We start from the raw sequence: 14,412 nt of genomic DNA, 5'->3' as shown, positions 1-14,412 counted from the left end.
TTGATTTAAGTTAACATTAGGCCAGGTGTGCGCAAACTGGAGGGAAATCCCGGGGGGCCGCACAAGGCCTCCAACGGCTTCGGAAGACACGCCACCATGACAAAGCGGCGTCAAATGATGCCGAAGACAAGGTGGGGGGGGGGGGGGGAGAAGGGCAGACTGAAAAGTTAGCGCATCCCAGCGTTAGGCTATGCTTGGTGCTTCTGAACATTGGATGAGATCACACACAGTAGAGATCACAGTAGTACATAGCCAGAGAAAAGCACACACTTTCCATGCTTCAGATTGCCATGTTTCCAAACCGACTTTAAAAAAAATATTTGAAGGTAAGGTTCCTCATTGGTACATAAGTACTGCTTTTTATTCTTCAAATAAAAAACAAAATGAATCTGCTAAATCTCTTTAGTCTTTACATTTACACAAATATGGAATATCCTAAAATTGCTTCAATTTAGCCGTATTCTATTTAAAACATGCCATCGCTGGTTTAAATTAGAAGCATAATGCCATAAAAATAAACGCACACACATTTTTTAAAAACACTTTGCAACGCTGCTGATATAATAAACAGTTTAACAGAATTTATATATACACATTGCTATAACTTATGAGTAATATCTCCTTCTCACTTGACTGAAGTGGTGTCAAGAGTGAATGATATAATTCAGTGCGACCAGCAGCCATCCAATGTTCTTGTGTATCAGGCATGTCCTAAATATCTACTTCGTTCCCTTTCTGCAACATTGAGAACATTTCATAACATCAGGCGAGGGACCCGAAATACACAGCATAATAATAATAATAATAATAATAATAATAATAATAATATACTGCTGACCGCTAGAGGGGCAGAAAACGAAAAATAACCAACAGCAGATATATTACTCAGCGAGAGATAGATCAGGAATTTGAAGGAGAAAAAAATAACATTAAAAAAATGTTATGGTGGAAAAACTTTCTACCATACAACAAATAAAAAATATCACGCGTGTGCACATTCACATGTCTCAGACAGGTCTGCCCACTCTGTAACTCACTTACCTGAATTCAGCCGGCCTCGGGCGAACGTGGTGTCAAATGACCCCGCAGCATTTGAAGCCGGATGAAAAGGTGGGGGGGTTAGAGACACTGGGGGAGAGCAGGCAGGGGGGCACAGCGCATAAAGTTCACGCACCCCTGGCTTAGCATACAGTGCAGCCAGGGATTTGGGGTAATGACATGCACATGAGCACACAGTATCACGCTTTACTTCTTGCCCATTTTAAACATGGAGCCCTATACCAACACACTGCCTGGGTAAGAGGTGCCTGAGGCAGATAACCGTTTCTCCTGCGAAAATAGACACTAGGTGGTCAAAGTGATTAAATTAAATGCAGGAGTGCGTGTGGAGAGCACGGATGCAACCGTGAAGATGGCGTCTGTCCAAGTATTAGAAAAACTAAGTTATGAGCGTGTTTCTATACTCAGATTTTAAATGTCTTTTTAGGAGAGTTTTTCCTTCCTATAAGTCGTAAACCGATCAACACGGTACCTGATTTATGGTGGGCTTATGGTGTTCTGAATGAAGGGAAGTTAGAATAAAAAGCCCTACTTTTTAATTATAAAGTGTGTTTTGGGATCAGACACGTGAATTTTCATCTTCTACTCCAGTTACCCATCTGGGAAAAACCTATGACATGGTAACGTACTATATAGGGATTTATGTTTTGTTCATTTATTTTAAGAAAATGTTCCGCATTTATTGTGACTGCATGTTCTTGCAATTATCTTTCTGTAATCTAAAGCAGGGGTGCGCAAACTGGGGGGCACGGCGGTTACAGAAGTCCCATGCTCTTCCCCACGGCATTTAAATTAAATTCCGGGGGACCGCGCGAGGCATCTGTAACTTCCCTTAGCTTGGCTTCCAGAGACACGTCGTCATGGCAACGCGGCATCAAATGACACCTCCGGGTCATGACGGCGTCACGTTACCATGGCAATGTGACGTCACATTACCCCGTTGCATCATTTGACGCCAAGGAAGAGGGGGCACGAACAGGAGGGAAAGTTTGCGCACCCCATATCTAAAAAGACTATTTTCATACATAATAAAACATTTAATACGTAATGCTTTGGGGCACTGAATGAACTAATGCAAAGTGTTCGTAGAGAGTATTTAGATTTCTGGACACCTTTTGCTACAACAGATGTGCGTTGTTAAGTGCATGTTTTTTTCTTTAATAAACAGGGACCTGAGACTGCAAATGTATTGGATATTTCTTGGGTAGTGGCAGCGGATAGATGAAAGCAATAGAGTAAGGGGGTTAATAACTTATTGAAAATACCTTGCGCAGGAGAACGGCGAGTTGGCTAGAGTAGCCATGTGTATAAACCTTGATTGCGTATATCTAAGGCTGCGGCTCAGCTGGCACTGACCGTGCTCATGCTTGGAGAGTGGGTATGTCACCAGCTCTCCAAGCATGAGCGCCGGGTGTCCTGGCTTTTTTGCAAGTGCTCGCTTGGGGAGGGGGGGAGCTAGGGGTATGGTATTGGGGAAATGTTGAGCACGCGTCCAACTCCCTTTTTTTTCTCCTCCCATGGACAATTTGAATTGCCTAAACTAAACTCGGTAAACGCTGTGCGCTCAGCACTAGCATGACCGCAGCCTAAGGCTGAGTCCATAGAAGGACAGTCAGTGCTGAGCCGTGCGGCCGCTCAGCGATGAGCCCCGTCATCCTCAATGATAGAATATCTTGAGAGGGGGCTCCCGCGAGCGTCCACAGGCGTGCTGAGGTGCAGGGATTTTCAGCCGGCAGCAGAACCTGTTTCTGAGCGCGCTGTCGGCTGAAAACCTCCAATCGGAGCGAAGCAGCGTCAACGTCACGGCGCCGTGACGTCGACGCTTCGAGGGCTATTTGCCCAGTGACGTCAGTGCCCCGCCTCCCGATCGCGCACGCTGGCTCGTCTGCTAGTTCATGCAATCGCTCCTGATTGTGCAGACGAGCGTCAGCGCGGAGGAGCGCGGCTCCCCCCTCTATGGATGCAGCCTAAGTCACTCACTTTTGTGCCGTTTGTGACAGATGGTATTTTGGGGCGATATTGTTCATTTGAGCGGCCTTTGTGAACTGTGGAAAAACTTGTCCTATATGCAGGTCATGTGAACATTAATATTTTCCATAGCAGGTAAGCATGTTTTTGCTATAAAAATTACATTATTCATGGACTTATTATTACAAAGATCTTGATACAAGAAGCTAGAAACACCCCTTTTTCAAACCCTTCTAATTTCTGTGCATGACCTGCGCTCTAATTAAATCATATAAATACTTGCATGATGCTTAGAAAAATTGTATGAAAATACATTGTAATAATTTGCACTAGAAAAAAATAAAAAATAAGCAACAATTGGATTTCTGTGACAGCTAGTGATAAATTATAGCTGTAGGAGACTTTATAACACCATAATCCTCTCAGAACCACTTATCTTTCATGGTAAATGCCTTTAAAAACAGAAAACATTCCCCATTCAATATGTTAGAGCTTTATTTGGACAGAATGTATACGCTTAATGCACACATACAAATATTTTGTTTATTCATTGCTAAACTAAGTTTAAAGACCGTTCATGTAATATTATGAGTTGACCTTAAAAAATATCTCAACATGGGGGGTGTGGGTGTGTTTACAGAGACTGAAGTACAGTGCCTGTCAGCTATAGCAGGGGTTGCCAAGTCTTGTAATCACTGGGGCCTTCCCTTCTGATTTCCTTTGGATGCTCGAGATCCACAGCCCAACCAGAACTCCCAGCAGGCAGCAAACCAACTACAATGATGTCACTTCCGGTACGGCATATGCGCAGTTCACTTCCGCTATTTTCGTTCTCAGAGTTTTTTTCCCCTATGAGATTTTTGTAGGTGCAAGTGCCACTGATGAAGTTTCACTTAAAACAAAATAAATCAATAAAGATGGGGCATTGAATGAATCGCTCTCTCTCTCTCTCCCCGACCCCATCTCTCTCGAACCAGGGTACATTGGGAGATAATAACGCTGCCTCCTGTTGGTGACCTGAAGTATGCAATCTTCTGCCATAAAAGAAAAAAAATACAAAACATGTCTGGGAAGATCCCTGGATGTTGGGGAACCACATATCAGCTCCAACATGGGGACCGGAATATAGATAAATAGAGATAGCCAAATCAGATGACCCTCATTAATGTGAAACATTTCTTTATGTCCATTATAAAATTAATATGATTTAATCTTTACTAGGTCCTGTGTAATTCATGCTTATGAATCTATTGTTCAATACTTGGCTATTTGCCTACTGAGGGAGTCATAATTACTTTACAAAGTACAAAAAAAATAAATGTAGATGTAGATTGATAATTTACATGCAGAGTCACTGTCAGAAACCCGATGAATATTTAAAAACCTTATTAAAAGCATTTTAAAATACTAACACCTAGGCTGGTACAGTATTGCTTTCAAATGCAGCAGGGTTAAAGATGCCACTGCCATTAGTTCACCAGTTTCACCTCCGTCCAAGATGGGTCAGTCCCATTAACTTGGTTTTCTATTAGCTTTTTAAACCTCACCCTTTCCTATTCAAGTAATTTAGCATATAGATATACGGAAGTCTGATATTCAGCTTCAGGACTGATCAACCCTGCATATATTCTGGAAGTTTCAGTCACCCCAGGGAATATTATTTTATGGGTGGTAGCCTTTTTCTCCCACCTTCAGAAGGGGGACTGCTTTGATAGGTCTCCATTTGTTTGTACTGTTCTAGTCCAGATGGAGAGAGAGAGAGGAATTTTCCACTAACTCCATTACTTCTAGTCACTCTGCGCCAGTAAAACTTTTCCTCCCTAATGCAATTTTAATGTCTGCCATTATGCCATTTTTTCCTTTTTGCTGCTCAGCTAGATGGATAACTAAAGTGAGGAGAACAGGGACCTCATAAAGACACAATGGAACCGGCTTTGTTTAAAGTTGTCGCATCCCCAACTGGTCAGGACCAGTGGCGGATTTCCCATTAGTTATTGATGTTTTATTTTTATTTCCACATATATGATTATTTGATGTCCTCCGCTCCTTTTCTGTGCTGGAATCCATTATATGAATATAGACTGGAACAGTTTCGTCTATCTAAGGTTGATTAGAGGTCTTCACGTTAAATTGTTCACATACTGTATTTTCACTTTAACACATTTAGAGTGTGTGACTAGTTTGTACATTCACTATTTATCACCTAATTGAACATTGGTTGTATATTATGTATATGATTTATCTGTGAAATGTCACTTCTAATTGTCACAAGAGAGCGCCAGCCTAGACACTCCTTTCTGTGCAGTTTTGGAAATCTGCCACAGGTCAGGACATAATGCCAATTTATTTATATTACCATAGGAGACAAAGAGAGAAACAAGTGGTTTTATGCAAAATCTTTTTCATATTAGTTAACCTGCTCTCAAAAAGGGGAATTTGCCATTGCTGAATTTCCCACCATAAAATGTGCTGATCAACGCAACGGAAAGAAACTCTTTTCAATAACTGTTGACAACTTCCCTTTTTTTCCGGTTTCTAAAGTCATCATATTTTAGGGCCGTAACAAAAAAAAAAAAAAAAAGGCTGGCTGCTCGACAAATCACATGTTCAAAAGGCAGGTAAGCAGAGTGTGTTTTGACATTTGAAGCAACAAAAACACCATGCATGGTGTATAACATCATTTAACCACTTCACCGCTGGAGGGGCAACACTTGCTATCAAATTAGATTATAATAAGAAACAGGAACAGGGATAGAATCAAAACAACAGCCGCTCCACCAGCACGAAAAAATGGGGAACTCACCAGCAAAAGATAAATAAATTGTTTTTAATTTAACTACATAAAAAACATGGACAAACAGTGAATGGAGATTCCATTCACTGTTTGTTCATGTTTTTTTATGTAGTTTAAATAAATTGTTTTTAATTTTCTTTTGCTGGCGAGTTCCCCATTTTTTCATGCTGGTGGAGCGGCTGTTGTTTTGATCCTATCCCTGTTCGTCTATGAGGATCATCTGTACACTGCCGGAAGCTAAATGGAGCACGCATCAGCATTGGTAGTGTCTTTGGAAGCAGCAGGGAAAGGGACGCAGGACGGTGTATCATAGTGAGTATAAGCTACTCCCCAAATGCCGCGACCCGACTCCTGCAGCCTGAACACATATCGCTGGGCTGCAGGAGTACATGGGGGAGGCGCGCACAGACGCTTGCGTCCGTAGCAGCCACCCTGAACTCGGCCTTAGAACTGCTGTTCATCAATTAGCATGCTTTTTCTCTCGCCAGAGTAGGCAGAAAGGTCTCCTCCATGTGATATAGTAAATCTTCTTATACTATATTAGTGAAAGCACTGTATGTTTGCCTGCCTGGATGTCCGGTGTCCCTAGCGGCAATCTCATTGGTCCCTTGGGCCGCCCGCCCCCGCACACCTCTCATTGGGCTCACACACTCACACCACCCCCTTGGCCCGCCCCCCACACCTCTCATTGGCCTGAGGCGGAGTGACGGGCCAAAGGTCCAAAAAAAAAATTAAAAAAAAATAAACACACACACACACACACACACAGTCACACACACACACAGTCACACACACACACACACACACAGTCACACACACACAGTCACACACACACAGTCACACACACACAGTCACACACACACAGTCACACACACACAGTCACACACTCACACAGGAGGGGGGGTGTTACATACATTAGCGGGGCTCACAGTGTTACATACATTAGCGGGGCTCACAGTGTTAGCAGCACATCTCCCGCTCTCTTCCCCACCGGTCCCGGAGGCTCCGCCTCTTCCTCCGTCTCTCCCTGTTTCCCGTGCTTTCACCCCCCCCCCTCCACGTGGGAGCTGCCGGACGGGTGAGTGAGCGGCCGGACGGGTGACTGAGCGGTCTTAACGTCCCCTCACCCCCCTTCACCTCCCCCCACTCACTTCCCCTCCACCCCCCCGGCGCCGCTACAGTCAGCGGGGGAGCGGAGTGATCACCTCCCCTCACTCACTTCCCCTCCACCCCCCCCCGGCGCCGCTACACTCAGCGGGGGAGCGGAGTGATCACCTCCCCTCACTCACTTCCCCTCCACCCCCCCGGTGCCACTACACTCAGCGGGGGAGCGGAGTGATCACCTCCCCTCACTCACTTCCCCTCCACCCCCCCCCGGCGCCGCTACAGTCAGCGGGGGAGCGGAGTGATCACCTCCCCTCACTCACTTCCCCTCCACCCCCCCCGGCGCCGCTACACTCAGCGGGGGAGCGGAGTGATCACCTCCCCTCACTCACTTCCCCTCACTCACTTCCCCTCCACCCCCCCCGGCGCCGCTACACTCAGCGGGGGAGCGGAGTGATCACCTCCCCCCACTCACTTCCCCTCCACCCCCCCCTGCGCCGCTACAGTCAGCGGGGGAGCGGCAACAACACGCTGCCTCCCGCCTCAGATCCACGTGGGAGCTGCCGGACGGGTGAGTGAGCGGCCTTCCCCTCCCCTCACCCACCCCTCACTACACTTCCCCTCCCTTCCACATCCCCTCCACCTCCCCTCACCCACCCCTCACTACACTTCCCCTCCCTTCCACATCCCCTCCCCTCCACCCCCCCTTCACCTCCCCTCCACCCCCCCCTTCACCTCCCCTCCACCCCCCCTCCACCCCCCCCCTTCACCTCCCCTCCACCCCCCCCCTTCACCTCCCCTCCACCCCACCTTCACTTCACTCCCCCTTACAACCTCCCACCACCTCCCCCCCTTCCCACCTTCTCCCCCCCTTCCCACCACCTCCCCCCCTTCCCACCACCTCCCCCCTCTTCCCACCACCTCCCCCCCCCCTTTCCACCACCTCCCCCCCCTTCCCACCTTCCCACCACCTCCCCCCCTTCCCACCTCCCCCCCCTTCCCACCACCTCCCCCCCTTCTCACCTCCCCCCTTCCCACCACCCCCCTCCTCCCCCCTTCCCACCACCTCCCCCCTTCCCACCACCTCCCCCCTCCTTCCCACCACCTCCCCCCTCTTCCCCCCTTCCCACCACCTCCCCCATTCCCCTCCTCCATCTCCCCCTTCCTCTCCTCCATCTCCCCCATTCCCCTCCTCCATCTCCCCCCTTCCCCTCCTCCACCTCCCCCCCCCTTCCCCTCCCCCCCCTTCCCCTCCTCCACCTCCCCCCTTCCCCTCCCCCCTTCCCCTCCTCACCTCCCCCCTTCCCCTCCTCACCTCCCCCCTTACCCTCCTCCACCTCCCCCTTTCCCCATCCCCCCTCTCCCCCCTCCACCCCCTTCCCCCCCTCCACCCCTCTTTCCCCCCTTTCCCTCCTCTCCCCCCTTTTCCCCTCCCCCACCTTTACCCCCTTTCCCCCTCCCCCCCTTCACCCTTACCTCCCCCCCTTCACCCTTTCCCCCACCTCCCCCCCTCCCCCACCTCCCTCTTCCCCCTTCCTCTCCTCCACCTCCCCCTTCCCTTCCTCCCTTCACCTCCTGTCACCCCCCCCTTCGCCTCCTGTCACCCCCCCCCCTCCCTTCACCTCCCGGCAACCCCCTCCACCTCCCGTCACCCCCCCTTCACCTCCCCTCCGCCCCCCCTCACCACCCATCCTCACCTCCCCTCCGACCTCCCCTCCGCCCCCCTTCACCACCCCCCACCACCCCTCCGACCTCACCTCCCCTCCTTCAACGCCTTTCGTCCGCCCTCCCGCCTCTGCCTTTCGCCCACCCGCACTTCTGCCTTTCACCCGCCCACCGCTCACATCCCCGCGCCACACAGCCGCCGCACGCACTAAACAGACCTGCCACACTCGACACACACCCGCCGCCTCTCACCCACCCCACACACTCGACACACACCTGGCGCATCCTGCCCCTACGCAACAATATCACTGACCAGCTGTCACCCGCACTCGCCACACACCCGCCGCCTCACACCCTAGCAGGACCCCGACCCACAGCCAGCACTCACTACCCATGCGCCACCCGTACTGAACACCCACCTGCCGCCTCACACACGCTCACACCCGCCGCCTCACACCCTAGCAGGATACACGCCTCACATTTTCACATCACTTATGTCACCAAAATATACATTGTACTGTGGTGTGTTTACAATAAACCATTTTTATACAACATCGTATTACATTTTCTTCCATCTTTCTTTTCAACATTATTATCCAACCTTTCCAACAAATAGTCACCTATTGTTCCACCATTTATAAATAATACTACCTATTACGCATTTACATCCCGGGCAACGCCGGGTCTCTCAGCTAGTACTGTATAAACAAAAAAATTATATACATACAGCAGGGCCCCGCTTCTCGGCGCTCCGCTGATACGGCATGTTGAATCAGAAGTCGCGCATGCGCAGAACAGGCCGGTGCGCCCGGCGCGCATGCGCAGACCGCAGTTTGCGCGCGCATACCATAGTTTGCGCGCGCATACCATAGGTCGCACATGCGCAGAACGGCGAAAATGCCGGTTTGCGCATGAGCATAACTGAAAATCGCCGGATCCGCTTTCCGCCGATTTTCGCTATACGGCGGGCCTCTGGAACGGAACCCGCCGTATACCCGGAGCCCTCCTGTACAAACACACGCATCAACTTCACAATTCTGAAAGTTGGTTCTTCAACGAGCACACATAGAATTCAGAAAAACCCATCAATAAATTATTCCTCCATCCCTTTTTAAACACTCGGTGCAGATAAATATTTTCCATTTAAAATTAACCTTGAAAATCAGCTCCAGTCATGTGTAATTAATTTTTGAAAACTAATATATTCTTATTAACCATTTATCCTGTATTGAGGACCATAGAAATATAAACAATTGTGTAGTCTGATTTTCTCCAAAAATCTACATATGGGCTTTCCCCGTGAAGGCCTTGCCCCCGCTGCCTACCACAGCGCCCGCTGTGGCGGACGCTGCACGGACGAGAACCCTCCCCTCAATGGCGCCGGGCCCGCTGCGAGGGGGGGCCGCAGCGCTGGGGTGAGAGTTGCTCCTGCTCTCAATAGAATTGAGAGCAGGACCCGCGACGAGCGATAAGGCACGCCCCCCGGCGGTTCAGCCAATGAGGGTGAACCTGCCGGGTGACGTCATGGCCGCGCCCCCGTCACTCCCCCGCCACGCCCCCCGGTTTCTCTTCCTGCAGTGAGCTGCAGAACGGGGAATCGGCTGCACGCGCCGCAAATCTCGCGGGCGCGTGTTGCAGCGGAGATACCGGGGCCTTAGCCTAAACAGTAACTGTGCAATGTGCTCATTGAAGTGAATGGCCTTTCCATGCAATACAAAATACTTCAGTTGAGTGAATTCCACTGAGCAATTTACCCAATAAATGACCTCCAGCTAAGGCTCACCTTAATAAACTCACTGTTTTCCCCTGCTAAGATAGTGAGAAACCTTATCCCTGCACTGATAAGAAAAAAACAAAGCACACATTGACTGAATATAAACTAAAACTATTCATCTACATTTCACCTGTGGTGTCCCGCAAGGCTCTGTTCTGGGGCCCCTACTCTTCTCAGTGTTTATTAATGATCTTCCCACAGCTTGTAAGGAAGCCTCAATACACATGTATGCAGATGACACAATCCTATATGCACACAGTCATAGCCTCTCTGACCTTCAACACATACTTCAGTCTGACTTTTTGAGACTCGAAAACTGGATTTCCCAAAACAAACTGTTTTTAAACACTGACAAGACTGTAACAATGGTATTTGGGACCAAGACTACATTTGTAAAGCTTCCAGCGACTGAGCTCCTGATTAGAACCAACGCTAACACCACCCCAACCCGTGTCACTAGTTTTAAATACCTGGGCATATGGTTTGACTCCCACTTAACATTCGGAATGCACATTGATATCCTGACAACCAAGACCTTTGCCAAACTAGGGGTACCTTACAGGAACAAATCCTCCCTAAGTCTCCTGGTCACAAAGCGCATTGCACAGCAGATGCTAATGCCAATTATTGACTATGGAGACATAGTATATGGCTCGGTTCTTCAAACCCACCTTAGCAAACTTGACACCCTCTACAATTCAATTTGTCGTTTTGTTCTCCAATGCAACTACAACACACATCACTGCGAAATGCTCAAAGAACTAGATTGGTCATCACTAGAGTCTAGGCGCAAAGTTCACCTTTCCTGTCTTGCCTTTAAATTCTTTATGGGCAAGCTACCCAGCTATCTGAACAAGCTCCTCACCCCTACCACATGCAGCACTTATCACCTGAGATCAGACACCAAAAGACTGTTCATGGTCCCAAGGCTCAACAAAGTATCCGGCCGTTCCTCCTTCTCTTACCGTGCACCCCAAAACTGGAACAACCTACCAGACACTCTCACATCCACCACCAGTTTAAGTTCTTTCAAATCTAAGGCTGTCTCACATTTTAATCTGGTCTGTAACTGTTTCATACGCCCATCTTATACTATATTAGTGAAAGCACTGTATGTTTGCCTGCCTGCCTGGATGTCCGGTGTCCCTAGCGGCAATCTCATTGGTCCCTTGGGCCGGCCGCCCCCGCACACCTCTCATTGGCCTCACACACTCACACCACCCCCTTGGCCCGCCCCCCACACCTTTCATTGGCCTGAGGCGGAGTGACGGGCCAAAGGACACACACACACACACACACACACACACACACACACACACACACACACACGCACCACATCTCCCGCTCTCTTCCCCACCGGTCCCGGAGGCTCCGCCTCTTCCTGTTTCCCGCGCTTTCACCCCCCCCCCCCCTCCACGTGGGAGCTGCCGGACGGGTGAGGGAGATGCCGGACGGGTGAGGGAGCGGCCTTCACCCCCTTTCACCTCCCCTCACTCACTTCCCCTCCACCCCCCCCCCCCGGCGCCGCTACAGTCAGCGGGGGAGCGGAGTGATCACCTCCCCTCACTCACTTCCCCTCCACCCCCCCCCGCCGCCGCTACACTCAGCGGGGGAGCGGAGTGATCACCTCCCCTCACTCACTTCCCCTCCACCACCCCCCGGCGCCGCTACACTCAGCGGGGGAGCGGAGTGATCACCTCCCCTCACTCACTTCCCCTCCACGGCGCCGCTACAGTCAGCGGGGGAGCGGAGTGATCACCTCCCCTCACTCACTTCCCCTCCACTGCGCCACTACAGTCAGCGGGGGAGCGGAGTGATCACCTCCCCTCACTCACTTCCCCTCCACTGCGCTGCTACAGTCAGCGGGGGAGCGGAGTGATCACCTCCCCTCACTCACTTCCCCTCCACGGCGCCGCTACAGTCAGCGGGGGAGCGGAGTGATCACCTCCCCTCACTCACTTCTCCTCCACCCCCCCCCCCCCCGGCGCCGCTACACTCAGCGGGGGAGCCGCCACAACACGCTGCCTCCCGCCTCAGATCCACGTGGGAGCTGCCGGACGGGTGAGTGAGCGGCCTTCACCTCCCCTCACCCACCCCTCACTACACTTCCCCTCCCTTCCACCACCCCTCACTACACTTCCCATCCCCTCCACCCCCCCCTTTACCTCCCCTCCACCCCCCCCCCCCCTTAACCTCCACCCCACCTTCACCCCCACCCCCACCTTCACCCCCTTCACCTTCCCTTCACTCCCCCTTACAACCTCCCACCACCTCCCCACCTTCCCACCTTCCCACCACCTCCCCCCTCTTCCCACCGCCCCCCCCCTTTCCACCACCTCCCCCCTCTTCCCACCGCCCCCCCCCCTTTCCACCACCTCCCCCCCCTTCCCACCTTCCCAACCCCTTCCCCCCCTTCCCACCCCCTTCCCACCACCTCCCCCCACCTTCCCCCCCTTCCCACCTCCCCCACCTTCCCACCACCTCCCCCACCTTCCCACCACCTCCCCCCTTCCCCTCCTCCACCTCCCCCCTCCTTCCCCTCCTCCACCTCCCCCCTCCTTCCCCTCCTCCACCTCCCCCCTTCCATTCCTCCACCTCCTCCCTTCCCCTCCTCCACCTCCCCACTTACCCTCCTCACCTCCCCCCCTTCCCACCTCCTCCCCCCTTCCCACCACCTCCCCCCTTCCCACCACCTCCCCCCTCTTCCCACCACCTCCCCCCTTCCCCTCCTCCACCTCCCCCCTCCTTCCCCTCCTCCACCTCCCCCCTTCCATTCCTCCACCTCCTCCCTTCCCCTCCTCCACCTCCTCCCTTCCCCTCCTCCACCTCCCCCCTTCCCCTCCTCACTTCCCCTCCTCCACCTCCCCCCTTTCCCCATCCCCCCCTCCACCACCTTCCCCCCTCCACCCCTCTTTCCCCCCTTCCCCCCTCTTTCCCCCCTTTCCCTCCTCCCCCACCTTTCCCCCCTTTTCCCCTCCCCCATCTTTACCCCCTTTCCCCCTTCACCCCTCCCCCCTTCACCCCTCCCCCCCTTCACCCTTACCTCCCCCTTCCCCCCCCTTCCCACCACCTCCCCCCCTTCCCACCTCCCCCCCCCTTTCCACCGCCCCCCCTTCCCACCACCTCCCCCCCTTCCCACCTTCCCACCACCTCCCCCCTTCCCACCACCTCCCCCCTCTTCCCACCACCTCCCCCCTTCCCCTCCTCCACCTCCCCCCTCCTTCCCCTCCTCCACCTCCCCCCTTCCATTCCTCCACCTCCTCCCTTCCCCTCCTCCACCTCCCCACTTACCCTCCTCACCTCCCCCCCCTTCCCACCTCCCCCCTCTTCCCACCACCTCCCCCCTCTTCCCACCACCTCCCCCCTCCTTCCCCTCCTCCACCTCCCCCCTTCCATTCCTCCACCTCCTCCCTTCCCCTCCTCCACCTCCTCCCTTCCCCTCCTCCACCTCCCCCCTTCCCCTCCTCCACCTCCCCCCTTCCCCTCCTCCACCTCCCCCCTTACCCTCCTCCACCTCCCCCCTTACCCTCCTCCACCTCCCCTCCTCCCCCCTTTCCCCATCCCCCCCTCCACCCCCTCCACCCCTCTTTCCCCCCCTCCACCCCTCTTTCCCCCCTTCCCCCCTCTTTCCCCCCTTTCCCTCCTCCCCCACCTTTTCCCCTCCCCCATCTTTACCCCCTTTCCCCCTTCACCCCTCCCCCCCTTCACCCTTACCTCCCCCTTCCCCCCCCTTCCCACCACCTCCCCCCCTTCCCACCTCCCCCCCCTTTCCACCGCCCCCCCCCTCCCACCACCTCCCCCCCCTTCCCACCACCTCCCCCCCTTCCCACCACCCCCCCCCTCCTCCCCCCTCTTCCCCCCTTCCCACCACCTCCCCCCTCTTCCCCCCTTCCCACCACCTCCCCCCTCTTCCCACCACCTCCCCCCTTCCCCTCCTCCATCTCCCCCCTTCCCCTCCTCCATCTCCCCCGTTCCCCTCCTCCACCTCCCCCGTTCCCCTCCTCCACCTCCCCCTTCCCTTCCTCCACCTCCCCCCTTCCCCCACCTC

At 52.9% G+C, this 14,412-nt stretch overlaps 1 protein-coding gene across 4 annotated transcripts in view; it reads right to left on the bottom strand.

The window, feature by feature from the left end:
- The window catches only part of DMXL2 (Dmx like 2), a 78,670-nt gene that overhangs the window by 61,500 nt on the left and 2,758 nt on the right, over positions 1–14,412 (bottom strand). The window lies entirely within an intron of this gene.

Source organism: Ascaphus truei, chromosome 18 (assembly GCF_040206685.1).
Source record: "Ascaphus truei isolate aAscTru1 chromosome 18, aAscTru1.hap1, whole genome shotgun sequence".
Lineage (NCBI taxonomy): Eukaryota > Metazoa > Chordata > Amphibia > Anura > Ascaphidae > Ascaphus > Ascaphus truei.
Note: the sequence above shows the minus strand (reverse complement) of the source record. Positions and strands in the feature narration are given on the sequence as shown.